The sequence below is a fragment of the Schistocerca nitens genome, chromosome 9 (genome assembly GCF_023898315.1).
Source record: "Schistocerca nitens isolate TAMUIC-IGC-003100 chromosome 9, iqSchNite1.1, whole genome shotgun sequence".
NCBI classification, from domain to species: Eukaryota; Metazoa; Arthropoda; class Insecta; order Orthoptera; family Acrididae; genus Schistocerca; species Schistocerca nitens.
Window position 1 is genome coordinate 5,666,013 of NC_064622.1, and position 12,138 is coordinate 5,678,150.

At 42.8% G+C, this 12,138-nt stretch overlaps 1 protein-coding gene across 1 annotated transcript in view; it reads right to left on the minus strand.

The window, feature by feature from the left end:
• Positions 1–12,138, minus strand: part of LOC126203466 (carboxypeptidase N subunit 2) — a 182,353-nt gene that overhangs the window by 56,355 nt on the left and 113,860 nt on the right. The window lies entirely within an intron of this gene.

Genomic DNA, 12,138 nt, shown 5'->3' on the forward strand with positions numbered 1-12,138 from the left:
ACGACTGAAGAGAATCGTTCAACGTGACAGAAGTGTAACCGTTCCGCAAATTGCTGCAGATTTCAATGCTGAGTCAACAAGTGTCAGCGTGCGACCATTCAACGAAACATCATCGATATGGGCTTTCGGAGCCGAAGGCTCATTCGTGTACCCTTAATGACTGCACGACACAAAGCTTTATGCCTCGTCTGGACCCGTCACCAACGACAATGGACTGTTGATGATTGGAAACGTGTTTCCTGGTCGGACGAGTCTCGTTTCAAATTGTATCGAGCGGATGGACGTGTACGGGTATGGAGACAACCTCGTGCATCCATGGACGCTGCGTGACAGCAGGGGACTGTTCAAGCTGGTGGAGGCTGTGGGGCGTGTGCAGTTGGAGTGATGTGGGACCCCTGATACGTCTAGATACGACTGCGACAGAATAGGCGCACGTACACAAGCATCCTGTCTGATCACCTGCATCCATTCATGTCCATCGTGCTTTCTACGGACTTGGGCAATTCCAGCAGGACAGTGCGACACCCCACACGTCCAGAATTGCTCTAGAGTGGCTCCCGGAGCACTCTTCTGAGTTTAAACACTTCCGCTGGCCATCAAACTTCCCAGAAATAAACTGTTCAGAAAAGATCTCCACCCACTCATACTCCTACGGATTTATGGACAGCACTGAATGGTTCATGGTGTCAGTTCCCTCCAGCACTATTTCAGACATTTCATACATTGCGGCACTTCTTAGAGCTCGCGGGGGCTCTACACGATATCAGGCAGATGTACCAATTTCTTTCGCTCTTCAATGTACACTCCTGGAAATTGAAATAAGAACACCGTGAATTCATTGTCCCAGGAAGGGGAAACTTTATTGACACATTCCTGGGGTCAGATACATCACATGATCACACTGACAGAACCACAGGCACATAGACACAGGCAGCAGAGCATGCACAATGTCGGCACTAGTACAGTGTATATCCACCTTTCGCAGCAATGCAGGCTGCTATTCTCCCATGGAGACGTTCGTAGAGATGCTGGATGTAGTCCTGTGGAACGGCTTGCCATGCCATTTCCACCTGGCGCCTCAGTTGGACCAGCGTTCGTGCTGGACGTGCAGACCGCGTGAGACGACGCTTCATCCAGTCCCAAACATGCTCAATGGGGGACAGATCCGGAGATCTTGCTGGCCAGGGTAGTTGACTTACACCTTCTAGAGCACGTTGGGTGGCACGGGATACATGCGGACGTGCATTGTCCTGTTGGAACAGCAAGTTCCCTTGCCGGTCTAGGAATGGTAGAACGATGGGTACGATGACGGTTTGGATGTACCGTGCACTATTCAGTGTCCCCTCGACGATCACCAGTGGTGTACGGCCAGTGTAGGAGATCGCTCCCCACACCATGATGCCGGGTGTTGGCCCTGTGTGCCTCGGTCGTATGCAGTCCTGATTGTGGCGCTCACCTGCACGGCGCCAAACACGCATACGACCATCATTGGCACCAAGGCAGAAGCGACTCTCATCGCTGAAGACGACACGTCTCCATTAGTCCCTCCATTCACGCCTGCCGCGACACCACTGGAGGCGGGCTGCACGATGTTGGGGCGTGAGCGGAAGACGGCCTAACGGTGTGCGGGACCGTAGCCCAGCTTCATGGAGACGGTTGCGAATGGTCCTCGCCGATACCCCAGGAGCAACAGTGTCCCTAATTTGCTGGGAAGTGGCGGTGCGGTCCCCTACGGCACTGCGTAGGATCCTACGGTCTTGGCGTGCATCCGTGCGTCGCTGCGGTCCGGTCCCAGGTCGACGGGCACGTGCACCTTCCGCCGACCACTGGCGACAACATCGATGTACTGTGGAGACCTCACGCCCCACGTGTTGAGCAATTCGGCGGTACGTCCACCCGGCCTCCCGCATGCCCACTATACGCCCTCGCTCAAAGTCCGTCAACTGCACATACGGTTCACGTCCACGCTGTCGCTGCATGCTACCAGTGTTAAAGACTGCGATGGAGCTCCGTATGCCACGGCAAACTGGCTGACACTGACGGCGGCGGTGCACAAATGCTGCGCAGCTAGCGCCATTCGACGGCCAACACCGCGGTTCCTGGTGTGTCCGCTGTGCCGTGCGTGTGATCATTGCTTGTACAGCCCTCTCGCAGTGTCCGGAGCAAGTATGGTGGGTCTGACACACCGGTGTCAATGTGTTCTTTTTTCCATTTCCAGGAGTGTAGTTCAGATATTCGCCTTCCATGACTAAACCCTAACATGTTTCCTTGATATTCTTAACCTCTTTCTACTACTAGCTTGCATTTTTTCGCTGCTTGTAAGAGAGTTCCTGAACTCTTTAGGATGTTCGCAGGCACTTATCCATTGCCTTCTCTCAGTCAAGCTGTTAGAGACGTCTAGACAAAACTAGCAAACTTACGCATCTCTTGAGCCTGTTGCCTTATTTGGCATAATCTGACCCTTTCAAAGTAATAATTGTCTAGATGTATAGCCGCATCATGTTCTCGAATAAAACAATTGTCAATAGATGGATAAAAGCTATATTTATCCTTTCAGTGACACTTATTTGAGGATATGACCCGGCTGTATACGCAGAATACTTTCATGAGCTGCGGTGTAACCACCTCGCTGTGTGTTTTCAACAAAGAATAATTCAAAGTAAATTCCTTTATGAAATATTAATTTTTTCAATGCTACCTGAAACAAATGTTCTTGAACTTTGGTGGGTGTGTAAGTCAGTTTGTTCAAAATAATAAACGGCGACCAGAACCTATGATCATTGTGTTGCTTCGTTGCAGCTGATGTTTCCTGTATGTTTCTTAAGCGAAAATGTACCAGAGAACACCACCGTTCTCAAAAAACGTGAAAAGACAGTTAGTGTTCCTGGTGTACAATTTACCAGGGTATTACGTCACAGAGTTCTGCTCGAGATCTTACATCATACTAGACCAGCCACACGATTTCTCGCGGGTTTTATATAGTCTTGGTAACAACTGACGTTGTGTTGCCTTCAGTTAATTCGCTAATCACAATTACTAAAATTCTTGATAATTACAAAAAACCTTATCATCCAGTGGTAACAATTAAAATTCAAGGAAAGTGAGACAAAAACCATTACATATCTTTTATTTTCATGGAAAAATATGTGAAATGATAAGAATAAAAATGCTTATAAATTTTTGTTCATTACTCTGAAACTACATCATCCGAACGAATTCTATCATGTTTCCTGTTTTAAATATGAGTAAATTATTTTTTAGTGCGAACAGAATTTCAATGTGTAATACAGCAGCCATTTGGACTGCTCTTTTCATTGTTATTTTTATCATTTTATGAATTACAGTAATTACGAGGTAATTAGGTGTTGTAATGTTAGCCAATAGCATAGCAAGCTGACAGTATGCCGAACAGAGTCGTTACGTAATGCAGCCATTGCAACCACAGTACATTTGGCATCTCTTTTGTTACTCGGTTGTTCGTAAATGAAAAGCCCTAATTGCAATCGAACGAATTGACAATACATGATCCTACCAACTGATGGACGTAATATTAGTAAGTACTTTGACATGAAGTTGTTGAAAATTACGTTACAGAGCTCAAAAGGCGAAATTACATATATTGGTTCCTACTAATGACGTAACAGTTGATCATGCAGTCCAAATTAGCTTCGAAATCGTATGAAAATTGAGCTGTTACGTTTCAAATCCTATGCAATTTACTCGTGTCCTTAATTTAACACTACCACCGTGTTCTTAACCAAACACTGCCTTTTCCAACCACGACACTGTGATCTGGTGAACGGCACGTTGTCGGATTCAGAGTATGAGAAACTTCCAAATTGTGCTTCCACAGAGGAGCAATAAATATAGTTATATTAAAACATAGTATTCCATTCTCTCATTTCAGGCAAGTGGTTTTCAGTGAGCATAAATTTCACCAACTGAACTACAGTTTCGTGTAAAAATGAAACACAAGTCGTCGTAGAACATATCACTCGCCTGATAAAAGTCGTGTGTCGGCTGTAGCCTAACATTCAGCCACAATTTCCGCGACAGATAAGTTATCCATTATCTGATATAGAAGTTGATTCAAAGTAAAGTATTCGTGTAAACAAATATCTACGTTGCTAAACGATGCAGCTGTGTCGTCTGCTGCGCGTATCATCGTCTCTAATCAAAAAAACTTGTCACACCACTTCGATTTGACGATTAAACCTCTAGAGCATAGTCACACACGGGTGTATTTATGGTTTCTAAAATGAAAAGAACTATCGTTAACAGGCAGAAACAAAAGCTGAAAAGTTCGTAAGAAAGAAAGAAAACCCTCTAGTTAAGATTTCTCTCGTCTAGGATGATTGTACAAAAGTTGCGGTCCAGGAAGAGAAACGAAAGTGTTATTTATAGACAAATGTAAAAACGAAAATTTTAAGAACTAGCTCATGATTAAATAAATTATAATTCTCTTTATATCAGAGGCTGCCTGACGAATTATTATGAATACCTCAGCGGTTAATGCTGTGAGCATTAATTAAAACAAGACTCCGTTGATTTTGCTAGGTCTAATGAGTTGAGGATAATGTATAGATAGTGGAGGCACAGAGTTTATGGAGAGATTTAAACCGTTTCATTTTAGGATGTACTTAATACGCACCACAGAAAAATAAATTCTGGATAAACCATGCAGAAAATGTGGGTTCCTCGGACAATAACTATTAAAATCGTAATTATTCTTCTGAAGTCAGAACGATCCCAAAATTAATAGTTCCTAACTCGTCACCTACCAGGAAGAGACATAAAAGTCTATAACGGAGATTTGTAGTTTTACATATGCTTAACGTTTAACCGTAGTCACTAATGTTAAAACGGACTCGTAAACTGTCGTCTCATTTATGACACAAAGCAAACAAGAAAATGTATAATACGTTTCTTGAGGATGTTGATACAAATTGAGGTCAGTCTATGGTCAGAACAAAGACAACAACAAAACACGAAGGACGAAATATTCATCAAGGAAAACACTTGCTGAATTAGAATACCCAGTAAAATTGCTGCACAATTATTAAGATATATCAAACATATATGAGAAATATATATATTGGCTGTCGCTGCATAAAAAAGTTAAAAAATATATGAGAAATTGTTAACGTATTTGAAGTGGTGTTTCGGAATTAAGAATGTTGTATGAAATGCAGCTTTTATGTTGCTTCTAAACATCTTACAAACAAGAAAAAACCTTGAGATTCTGAAATAAAACTGGATAATTCGAATTTAAGAGAATAGTGTGGATATAGGAAATGGACGCAGAGCACAATCAAAGATTACAATAAAAGAGAGCTGCTTGCTGTGAAGATAGTGTATAGCTAATACAGACAAATAAACGGAAGCTGACACAGATTTGAAACTAGATCACTTGCAGCAGATGCAGTAGTATGCAAACTAAACGATGAGGCTTTCAAATGAAGCGACAAAAATGACGCAGATAAAGTCATAAGAAAAGACAAGTGGCATGACTATTACAAAAAACTGTGGACGAAGAGATTAAAGGACAATATAACACAATAGTTGTGGGAAGAAAATCAGGAAGAAACAGATGAAAATATGTAAATATAACAGATATGAATGTGAGAAAAAGTCTTAACTTATTTGTTTATGTTTTCATTATTCTTCTGACTGGTTTGACGTGTCACACCACGACTTCCTCTGCCGTGCCTGCACTTCAGCTGACAGTACCACCTACACTCAACATTCTCAATTATTTTTTGTATCTACTGCAATCTCTGTCTTCCCCTACAACTTTAAACCTCTACCACACCCTCTACTACCACGGGAGTTTTAGGCCCATGTCTTAACACACGTCCTGTCATCTTGTACCTTCTTCTAGTCAGTGTCTTGCAAACACTCCTTTCCTCGGCCATCCTGTACAGAACGACTTCACTTCTTACCGGTCCTCTTATATTCAACATCCTTGTACAACGCCTCATTTCAAACACGGCGATTCTTATATGTGTATGTGTATGTGTACTTGTTTTTCTGGGTATTTACGTGTACACAGCACTGCATGCTGGTGAATCATGGACTGTATATACTTTCTCCATCATTCACCTGCATCCAATACTATGTACGCGTGCGTACATACCCAGAAACGACTTCCTTAAATTAAGGCCTATGTTTGAAACTAATAGAAGTATTTAACGAAGAATTTCCTCGTTGTCTGTGCTAATCTGCCTCTTACATCCTCGCTTTGTCCACCAATAGTAATGAGTAATATTAAGCAGTTGCAGCACTCTCTGTGCGTTCGATTCCTGCTAAGTTTTCAAGCAATTCGATACCTGAAAAATAAAGTTAGCGCCTAACTCCGGACAGAATACCCTTCCAGCTGACATTTTTAGACGACGTTCTGGCGTGGTCTACATACATAATCTGTAAACTAAAAGTAACTCAGAGCATGTTTCGGTTGCCACTTAAATAATAACTCGAACAAATTTAATATTTCCAGAATGTCTGACCATTGATTTAATTTATCATATGTCAGCAACATGCTGAGGTAGCCCTGAATGTGGCTACTGCATAAATCAAACACTGTGATAAACTTGACTCGAGCACTCTTGTGCGAACCAGGGCACGCTTGAGCCATTCTCGTGCCGAATTGGCCAACACGTATTTGTCGCCATGTGAAGAATCTGTGCCACGCAGGTCCATCTTCGGTACCACACCACATGGTAGAACATGCTCGTCGCCCTAAACAGCCTTGCTGTTATGTCTGAACGTCTGACTTCTGTCACGTCCCTACCCTATAGGAGCCCCAACCAGTCGGTCACGGCAGGAACTGTGTGCTTAAAATTACTTGTCAGCTCACATTTCACACACTGGAACAGAATTCACACACTCGGAGCTCTCAGCGTCATGCGCATCACATAGTTTCAATTCCCCGTCCCGCCAACCAGATTTAGATTTCTCCCGCGAAGATTATGCTAATGTCACGATAGTTCCTGAAGAAAGACAAGAGTTCTTTCCTATACTCCTCCCTTTCAACTCAAATATTCCCTCCCTTCCCCCCCCCCCCCCCCAAATCCAGAGCATCAGAGCTTGTGGTCCGTCTCGAATGTTCTCATTGTTGATAGATGGTTAAGCCCTAACATTTCTTACTTCCTCTTTGTTGCTAGTACATTAACGTCAATAAAGAGTACATACAGTCGCACTACACATCTGACACTTTAGTTCGCCTTTCTGATAAGCAAAACTGAAAGTCGTTTCAATTAGTCAGCGTACCGAAAGCGATAACCACTGTGACTCAGCAAGCAGTGTTGCCATACGCATGCAGATGACAGCTTGTTTCTTCTCTGGCACTGTAACGAAAGCGCATGGCTGTAACTCCTGCCAGGACAACATTTTTTTCCCTAACTGTTACCATTCTGACCTGTTCAGAATAGTTTCCTGTCACGACCTATTCTTTCTTTGAGGTATAAAGCTACGAAGACTTCAGCCAAGGAACATGTTCAGATATCTACAGGCAAGAACTTCAGAAAGAGAACGAAGAGCCTCTTAAGGCGTTATTGAAATGTAGAGGTCAACAAAACAGCGAACATCCATAAGAGATAATCCTCAAGAGTTTTATTTTCGGTTTAGCACAAAAATGAACTCTTGCATAAGTGATCGCGACATAGTTTGCGCTACACTGTTCGAAAGAATGTGGGACCTTATATTGCGCAGAGCTTATTATACTGCAATTGTGCAGAGGGTGCGAAATATTTCTAGGATCTGTGTAATCACAGTAGTCATTCCTTTGCAGCCGGCCGCGGTGGTCTAGCGGTTCTAGGCGCGCAGTCCGGAACCGCGCGGCTGCTACGGTCGCAGGTTCGAATCCTGCCTCGGGCATGGATGTGTGTGATGTCCTTAGGTTAGTTAGGTTTAAGTAGTTCTAAGTTCTAGGGGACTAATGACCACAGATGTTAAGTCCCATAGTGCTCAGAGCCATTGGAACCATCATTCCTTTGCAAGTTAACTGTGAGGCATTAATGAGCAATCCGCTGAGAAATGTCTTGACACACTGTGTGAAACATTTTGAACGCTTACACCTACGTTTTCAACGCATTTCAGTATAAGGAAGTGTAGTGAGAAAAAAGTTTCTCTTCATAGAATTATGTACAATTGAGATTTTGACAAGATGTTCTCCAACGTGAATACTAGTCATTTTCGAAACGTTTTGTGGGAAATGGCTTCAAATTACGGAAAAAGTATTTCAATTTAAGCGAGAACACTTTCATGAAAACGATCACTTCAAGTGATGATATTTGGTAGTAGAGAACACAGATATCAGGTTGCAATGTGCCGTCCATGGACCATAAAATTTCCTCTATCTACAATATTTAATCACAAAGAATTAAAATCTAAATAAACTGAAACATGCCCACGTAAATCGAAATTATTCGTTGATACAAACCAGAACAACAAATTTCACAATTTAAGTATTTAGACTGTTCCACATTAGTCATAAGAAAAGACAAGTGGCAAGACTATTACAGAAAACTGTGGATGGTAAGGTTATAGGACAATATAACGCAATTCTTGTGGGAAGAAAATTAGAAAGAAGCAGATGAAAATAAGTAAATATAATGGAGATGAAAGTGTAAAAAATGTTAACTTATTTGTTTATGTTACAACGGCAGACTTTCAAGTATTCCTGGCAACGTGTGGAACAGCTCGACGTAATTTTTAAAACAAACCGTAATCAAGAGTTTCTAATTGACGTTTGTAAGTCCACACTTCACATGTAGAATCATTCATAATATACCACATATACAAAGTTCACTGTCTGTCCTATTCTTCATGTTTGTTCCTCTGGCTATAGCTACGTAGCATAAGGGTCACCGGTGTTCATGGTCAAATGAAACACCAAATTCATTTGAGGCATAAAGCCAACACAATCATTTTGAGTTAAACAGATTCTGCGAATTCGAGATTGTTCAAGTGTGAACATTGTGATGTATTCATATGAGGCGAGGTCGAGAACACAGCAGAGCAAGCATGTCGCAGGACAAGACATCCCATGTCCGTGTACGTGCGCTACCCGGTAACTAAACTCCGTTAGGCTGTAAACACAATGAAGAGCCAAACAAACTGGCATAGGCATGCGTATTCAAATACAGATATATGTAAACAGGCGGAATACGGCGCTGCGGTCGGCAAAGCCTATATAAGACGACAAGTGTCTGGCGCAGTTGTTAGATCGGTTACTGCGGCTACAGTGGCAGGTTATCAAGATGTAAGTGGGTTTGGACGTGGTGGTACAGTCGGCGCACGAGCGATGGGACACAGCATCTCCGAGGTAGCGGTGAAGTGGGGATCTTCCTGTACCACCATTTCATTCATACGGATTTATGGACAGCCCCACAGGATTGCTGGTGTCAGTTCCCTCCACCACTACTTCAGACATTAGCCGAGTGGATGCTACGTCGTGTTGCGGCACTTCTGCGTGCTCGCTGAGACCCTACACGATATTAGGCAGCTGCACAAGTTTCTACGGCTCTTCGGTGTCTAATAACAGAATAGTTAAACGGCAAGGAGCTACTCTTTTGCATTATTTCTCTACATAATCAACGATCAGATTTTACCGTTTATTATCCCGGAAAGGGTTGACTAATTTCCTCTGCTTCAAATTCTACCACCTGAGACTGCAGCCAAACTGTGACAGTACCTTCACGTTCTCTGTCAGAGTCAAAGAGTTGGGAGCCAAGCCATTTTTTTTTTTTCATATGCATGAAGAAGTGGAAATGTTTAGGAGTGAAATCTGGGCTGTGGGGCAGACGTAACAGCCCGTGTGTTTTCCCAGTAGAGTGTGGCCGAGCTTTGTCTCTCAAAAGCATGACTCAGCTAGCAGAGAGTTGCTTTTTATGAATCATTCTACTCACTTTCCTTTATGCCTGCCTGACAGTATGCTTCAGAACTGATTGTTGTTCCATATTCCATAAAATTAACAAATAAGATTGCAAGAGACAAAAGAATTAGTAGCATTAACGTTTCTGGCTGCTAGAGTTTTCCACAATTTTTTGTTTGTTTGTTGGGCAGTTAGGTATGACCGCACACGATTGCCTCTTTTGTCTCGACGTTAGCATTAGAGACTCAAGTCTCATCATCGGTCACGATTTTAAATGAAGGTTCAGACAAGCAGTCATCCGTTGAGCATTGTAAAAGGCGTTTTAGAACCCACCGAGCACAGAGTATAAGATATCCTCCTATTGATGAGTGACTGAAGACGCTTTTAAAACAATAGGTTCATTAACAAAAAGAAAATGTCCTTGGATGAACATCGAGATAGCTACATATGACAGATATATCACTCCTGTCTTGTTCCTGTGATGTATACTTGTCGACAACTGCACGGAATTTTGTATACCCCAGGTGTTGCTAGGGGATGTCGGGCATCTTTTGCAGTTCTTAAATATTCCTTCATCTTCTTGGTGGGTCTGAACATTGTTTCGATCCCAAAGACGCCCGACATCCCCTAGCAACACCTGGCCTATGCAAAATTCCGTGCAGTTGTGCACAAGTATATATTGGAACAACGAAAAGAAGTGTAAACACCCGCTTAGCCGAACATAAAAGAAACTGTCCCTTAGGACACATCGAAAAATCGGCCGCAGCTGAGCGTGTTTTTCGAGATGGGAATCACGTAATTAAATTTAATGAGACAAGCGTTCTAGCACGAACATCCCATTATCATGCGCGCATGTATAGAGAAGCAATAGAAATTCACAAACACCATAACAATTTCAATAGAAAAGAGGAAGTTTTAAAATTGGACAAAATGTGGATGTCGACGTTGCGCCAGCAGAATGACAATCGATTACTCTTAATCGAGAATGATGACGCCTTCCAAAGATAGGCATACCGTCGGCATGGTGGAGCCCTCAATGTGCTCTATAAATGCGAGAGTACCTGGAGCCTCAGTGGCAGTAGCCGGACGACCTCAGAAGATGTCTCCCGCAGATGGAGACGAAACGTCAGGGGGAAATTTTATACATCGACCACGGCCTCTCAGCCCGGAAGTTTCAAGTGAAGGCAACACCGGCCGTGAAAGCCTACATTGTATGAATCCGTATAAAGCTAGTGGAAGAGTACGGCGACAGTGCGTCATCATTCATTGAGGTGACGAGAGTCACGGGACAGCGACACGCACATACACACACGGCGGTATTATCGCGTACACAAGGTAGGGAAGGGCAGCGCGTCGACGAGGCTGTCGTTTGTAGTCTGGCGACTCATTTGAACATGGTTCTGACGTGGACTATGGCCGCACGACGCGGATTAACTGACGTTGAACGCGGAGGGGCAGTTGCAGCTAGAGGTGCAGGCAATCGTTTAGGGACTTCGATATTCAAACACACACAGTGTCAAGAACGTGCCGAGAATACCAGATTTCAGGCACTGCCTCTCACCGTGCACAAGTTCATTTTCCTGCCTCCAGCACGTGATTTTTTTCCGAGCACATTTTCTGCATTCCCATTTCTGATTTCCACAAATATAACTCTTTTCATTCAGGATTAGAGTACATTGCGTTAGCTACAAATTTAAATAACGTTCATAAATGTATTTCCACATTTTCATTATACTCAATTATAATTATTTCGTAGGAAGTAAACAGTTTATAGCACCCTTGCGTAACATGCCACTGCTAAGACACTGCTCTAAATTTCATGCTCGTTTTGCACCGAAGTCCCTCCAGCACATTTATTACAATATACAGTTTCCTTATGTCCAGTACAAGTTGAAAACGACGCATTACCGGACTTTCCTTTATTACGAAAAATGTTTAATTTCATTCCCTCTATTATTTCACAAAACTAGAAACAGTTATTATGTTACACCTTGTATAACGTTCTATTACAATCAAAATCACTTCGAATGCAGTGAGAAAACAGTCCTAAAGCTTGTCCGTAAATTTCCTTTACAGCTTTGTAAGCGCTAACATGCCAGTCGGATCAATCACGAATGAGTGCGGAAAGGTTAAATACACACATCAAAGAAAGTTTTCCATCACCTCGGTTCCGAGAGTTCCGGAACCTGTCCAGAAAATTGGAATAGAGATCAACATAAACATCATTTCCGCCCTTTTTATTGCTCATCAAAAGCACACCTTGT